The sequence below is a fragment of the Podarcis vaucheri genome, assembly GCF_965113315.1.
Source record: "Podarcis vaucheri genome assembly, chromosome: 2".
NCBI lineage: Eukaryota > Metazoa > Chordata > Lepidosauria > Squamata > Lacertidae > Podarcis > Podarcis vaucheri.
The window spans coordinates 67,087,048-67,093,512 of record NC_138760.1 but is presented as its reverse complement, the minus strand read 5'-3'; positions in this window follow the sequence as shown (position 1 = coordinate 67,093,512).

Below are 6,465 nucleotides of genomic sequence, written 5' to 3'. Positions count from 1 at the left end.
TATGCCATTTTGGATATGTACAATGTTTCCTACAGTATGTGATGTGCTTGCATCTGGCAGCATTATTCAAATAGCTTGTTTATTTATTTGATTATTGCATTTCTAATAGCAAAGCCTCATGATTTCATTTGGAGGGGATGACATGTTCATTGCTATAATAAACCAATGTATACTTACTCAGAGGAACTCCCATTGAACTCATACAGCTTACTTTCAGGTACACATGCATAGGATTGGGCAGCAATCACAATACCAGAAATAAGTGCATGGAATGCGGAGTATCATGCAAACCTTTTATTTTATTTTTTTAAGAAAAGCAATGTGGACCAGGCCTAGTTCCATAGGTCCTTAGTTCATCTAAGAACGTGAATCTCACCTTTAAGAACTGTACCGATATACACACATACCCTGTCCTTACCATTTTCAGAGTTAGAGTACTTCCACAGTTTATTGTGGGTTCACACATGCAAGTTTTTCAAAGCATCTACATGATGCCGTCCTCATCAAAATGCCACCCCATATCTCCCCTACCCCAATTTAATCCTGATTTACTGTTTCCGTGTTTTGTTTTGTGTTTTACTTATTAGACTTTCTGCAGAAAAGGTAAATCCAGATTAAATGGAAAAATAATATGGGGTGGCATTTTGGTGAGGACAATGTTGTGTATGAGGCAGCCCCATAATTGGAAAATTGGTAAACATTTGGAGGAATTGTGGCAGCACACTTGATAACAAAAAGAATGATGTGCTGGTGAACTGGATAACATAAATAAGTATCCTAAAATGGATATCAAGTTTCACCACATGTGAAATTTCAAAACTAACCAGAAGCTCCTGCTAGAGCAAATGATTCAAGAAATTCTGAAGCAAAGGGAGGGGGGAGAGAAAGAAAAGAAGATGTTTTGATAAGTATATCAAAATTTCTCAAGGGGGTTGCATGCACTCCTAACCCTGGTGCGTGATTTACATGTAAATATATATTTCATGGTAACCGCATTGATTCTCAGTTGTTCTGTTATTAGGTAGAAAGCAATATAAATAAAGAAAAAAGAAACAGGGAAAGAGGTGGTAGGAAGCAGAAGTTCACCCAAGACTGAAAGCCAGCATAGCAACCAACCCCGGATCTTTAGAAAGAGTAGTCTTTCGGATAACAGCTATGCAGCTGAGCTTCCTGCCGGCAGGGCCTGCAGAGATACAAGTGCCCAGTCTCTTCAGCTTGAAATCTAGGAACAAAAGAGGCTGCCTTATACTGAGTCAGACCAATGAGCCATCTAGCTCAGTATTGTCTAAACTGATTGCAGCAGCAGCAGCATTCAGCAGGGCAGCACAGCCAGGGTGGCATTGCGCACCTGGCTTCCCAATGCCGAGTGTTACTGCTGCTTACTGAGAGAGGGGAGAAGCAAGGAGCTCAGCAGTGTGAGCACAGCAGCACTGAGCCCTTCACGTCTTGCCCAGTGCTGGATTTATGTATAAGCTAAACAAGCTATAGCTTGGGGTCCCACTCTCTTGGGGCCCCCAAAAAAATGTAAAGAAAAAAACACCTGGATGTACATTTCCAAAATAGAAGATAAAAAAACAAATAAAATAAAACCTACATACAGCAACAGTATTTGCTGTACAAATATACAACAACAACAACAACAACTTTTATTTGTATCTCACCCTCTCCGGCTGAGAACGGGCTCAAGGCAGCTAACATCAAATATAAACACTGATATAAAATCAAACAATAATTAAACCACCTCTTAAAAACAAATCAGGATAGAATTAAAATCTGAATTAGATGGCTTTCCACAGGATTTGGGTTGGGAACAGTAAATGCTCATCAGGCCCAACTGTGTATGCTGATCTTATATGGGCCTGTGAGAATGCTGGGAGGCCCCTTTCATTCTAGTTCTTATACAAAAAGGGCTGAGCCCTGACCAAAGGCCTGGCAGAACAACTCCATCTTGCAGGCCCTGCGGAAAGATGTCAAATCCCGCAGGGCCCTGATCTCTTATGGCAGAGCGTTCCACCAGCCAAAAAGGCCTTGGTCCTGGTTGAGGCCAGCTCATTCCTATATACTGTGGCACCTTGGTTCTCAAACTTAATCCATTCCGGAAGTCTATAACAGTGACAATTTGTTGTTGACAAAGGACAGCTGGACAAATAAAGGGCCTCATTACCTTCAGTAGCTTAGGGCCTCATTAAACCTAAATCCGGCCCTGGTCTTGCCCTGTCTCTCCCCCAGTATGTGGCAGTGATTGGGAAGTGAGGTGTGCAGTGCTGTCCTGCCTGCCCTGTCCCACCAACTACTGCTGACTGACTGACAGCAGCTCTTCAGGACTTTGGACAGGAATCTTTGCTGGCCCTGCCTGGAGACACAGTGAACTACAGCCCTTCCCCAGTCTAATATTGAGAGGATAAGTATCAGTGCTATTTTTCTAGAAAAAGAGGTGCCAGAACTCACCATGAATGCCTTGTTCTCTTATAATGTTCTCGTTCTCTTATCATGGCAATGGTACCCACCAAGCAGCTGTAGGAACTGAGTTCTGGCGAGTTCCTGCTGAAAAAGCCTGATAAATATGCAACCCAAGAATGAAGAGCTTTCATCTGCTTTCAAGAAACATGAGCCGATATAGCTTCAAGATGCACTCAGGTGCGTCTCAAGCTGCAAGCCCTTGCCAAAGAGGCAAAGCTAGGCATAGCAAGCGTCTGGCTCCAAGGAGATCGTTGCTGGAAACCTGGCAAGGGGTTCTTTGTCGGGAGAGGAGCCAGATGGTGCAACAGACAAAGGAAAGCAGCGAACATGTTCAAAATGCAATTATCCTTCCCTTTAGCACATTAGCATCTCTTTTCAAGTCACCTGCGGCCTCCAGCCATTCAGTAAATGAGCATATGCAGCAAATATAAGCGTAACCATACTTGTTAATTTACAAGGCAAGCATTACTCAGAAGTCTCTGATGAGTGCTTTAACAACAAATGGGACCATATGTACCCCTAATAAAGATCGCCTAGAGATTGCCCAAGTCTGTGGTGCTCTGTAGGAATAACCAGGAGCAAGGAGTGAATATGTCACAGCAGACTTCCACGCACCCTAACCATATGCTCTGTCAGACCCAAGCAGCCGTACCTTCCATCTGGCAACAGCTAGACTACGCAGTACAGAATCGGCGTTCTGTCTCCATCCACCTGGCAGGCTGCTTGGATATTGTAAGCATTGTGCAGAAGATAACTGAATGTCAGTCTTTGGCCCCTTGAGAGAAGGCATTTGAGCATGAGTGCTCACTTGAGATAATCTAAAGACAATGAAGTTTAATGATCCAAAGTTTAATGGCCCGAGAAGGTTGTGTGAGAAAACAAGTATACACAGGTCTTTTCATCATCAGGTCTGCCACATACCATTTAGCAGCCATTCAAATGTGTGCCTAAAGAACTCGCCTCTAGAAAGCTGGTTGTGTGTCCCCCACCGTATTGCATATAGTAGATATGCTACATAGGACAGGCGTAGGAAGCAGGCAGCCTCTCTGAAGGCTCCAAACTTTGCCAGATACATTTGGAGGGGGGAAGGCAACAACTCTGTAGCAGGAAAAAGCACACATAGCATTCCATCCTGATGTTGGGAGGCACTAAAAATAATTCAGGCATTTTAAAGCAAATTTGCATACATTACTTAATTTGGATACTTTAGTTTGACGGCAAGATTTTGATTTTGGAAGATTTTGTAAATTGCTTTCTATAGCAATAAATGGTGCAGAGAAGAAGTGAAACACCGAGGCTGCAATCTGTTATTCTCACTTGCGAGGGAGTAAGCCCCATTGAGCTCAATGGGACTTCCTTCTGAGTAGGAATGTATATAATTACATGCCTTTATTCTATTTTATTTTCTATTCTGTTCTGTTCTATTTATTTAATTTACTGCATTAAATCCCACCTTTTTGTCCAATATGCTCAAGGTGGCATGCATTCAACCCCACAACAACCCTGTGAGGGGGGTTAGGTTGAGAGGCAGTGACTGGCCCAGAGTCACCCAGTGAGCTTCATGGGATACAGGATTTGAACTCTGGGCTCCCAGGTCCAAGTCTGGCACTCTAACCACTGCACCATACTATGCTGTAAAGTGTTTTTTTAAAAAAAAAAAAACAAAAACAAAAACAATTGAAACCTACTGGAATCTTGTACATATGCCTGAGAATCTGATGAACTGTGTGTAATTTGTAGGTCCTGAGGTTGACTACATCAATAGGATCAGATTCTGGCCTGGCATGGTATTCAGCCTCCTCAGAATCCAAATTCTGGTTTTTAAGAAACAAGTTCCCAGTCTTTGTGGCCACAGGAAAAGGTTGAGAATGTTGGGCAATGTCCAGCCAAAACTCGAAAGCAGAGCGGAAATTCCAGCATAGGATTCCAGAACATAGCTTTCCCTACCTACACTTATCCTTCCTTTCCTCATCTTTCCCTTTTCCTATTGCCTCAGTGCATTCAGTGTCCTTGGAAATTAAAATCATTAGGAGCAGAATAAATTATACATAGTAAGTAAAGTACAGGGAATATTGCTTAATTTCTGTATTATTTTATTTTGATCAATGAGAACAGTTTTGGGGTTCTTCATAAGAATTGAAGGATTTTATGCAAAGTGGCTGTTCAACTCAAGTAACAGATTTACCCTTGTGCGACTGGATTTACCCATCCTCATTTTCCCTTCTCACCCCCTCAAAATCTGCTCCAAATGCAAAGTACTTGTAAGTAACCGAAAGGAGAAGGAACCTGCAAGTTTCTTTTCCAAATTTGACATGCATCACTTCACATATTTATTTAGGCGCCGAGTCCCAAAATGGAATAATAGGTTTGCCTTCTGCTCATTTCAGTGACAAAAAAATTATCCATACCCAAAGCCATTTGTTGGACTTATTCCCCCTTAATTGGAATGACATTTCTTCATTCAGTCACAAGAGCAGTCTGGGGTAGGGAGAATTAAGCAAGAAGGACTCTTATTAATTTGGGGAATGTGGCAGCGGTGGCGCAATACAGAATCTTGACAGCTTGGATGCCAGCAATATTAATGCAGAAACTTCTGCCAGACTACATATGTCCTTTAAATCAATCCTTTATCTTCTCCCACAGCTAGATCAGGTCCCAGTGGAGGGTTTATCAACCAAAGATTAGATGGGGGGGGGGCTAATCCTGAATTTTCTGGCCAGTAAACAAATCATATTTTGTTGCAGACTCCGAGTTGCTTAATCAGAGGGGAAGTCTGAGTTTCCACCTCTCCCACAGCTACACAGGGTCAAGGGGCCTGGGATATTGAGAAATCACCATGGAGCACTGATGGAACACAGAAGCCATTCCTGGCCACAGCTTTGGCCCATCCAAAAAAGGCTGCAAAGAAGGGGACAGTGAGAAGCTTCTCAATAGTGTTAAACCAACGACCTTGTTGTTTTATGTGCACAAGGCCATAGACCATTACACCAGCAAATGAAGTAGATGAAGAATAAAAACAAAACCTTATCACCGAGGAGCACTTCTCATTATTGCTGGAGGATAATAAACCTGGTCAAGCTTAATTTCCTCTTGATCTGCGTAATATAGAAATCCGCTGCAAGCCGCGCCACAGGTCATAAACCTTTGCCAACGCATTGATTTGCCATTGTGGTGCTCAACACTGCTGTGATTGTAGGTTACAGATAATTATCCTGACCTGGATTTATTTTAGAAATCTCTGTACAACCTTGAGTCAAATGATGGTATGGGAGGATGGGGGGGGGGGATGAATGGGCAGGTGTAATTGAAGACATTCTAACTGTGTGACAAGCACTCTGTATGGGCATACCTACATGTATGTCACCTAATTCTGCAACACCAAACATACTGGAGCGCTCTGTAATATACAGTGGTACCTCGGGTTAAGAACTTAATTCGTTCTGGAGGTCTGTTCTTAACCTGAAACTGTTCTTAACCTGAAGCACCACTTTAGCTAATGGGGCCTCCTGCTGCTGCCGTGCTGCCGGAGCATGATTTCTGTTCTCATCCTGAAGCAAAGTTCTTAACCCGAGGTAATATTTCTGGGTTAGCGTAGTCTGTAACATGAAGCATATGTAACCCGAGGTACCACTGTATGCTAGCTGTGTTTCAGTTTGCATATTGTTTCAGAAGGTCTGAATTAGATAGATTTGGCTTTAAATGCATATTGAATTACATTTCTCTTCTATCCCCAATGGTGGCACCCCAATACCAGCTTGCCTGGCACCGAGTTTGATGTCTTTTCAGCACCAGGTGATTTTTATTCTTTTATTATTATTTTTGCCCAGCACTCTGTGAACTAGTGAGTTCTTAGATCTGGTGCTTTTTATAGTTTTAAGCTGAGGCTGTTGTGGTACTATTGCTGTTATCAATTTTAGACCAATCTTATTGGTATGTGTTTAACTAGCAAAAACCACCCTGGAAATCGTTTGATTGAAGACCTGGGTAGTAAGTTTTGATCATCAA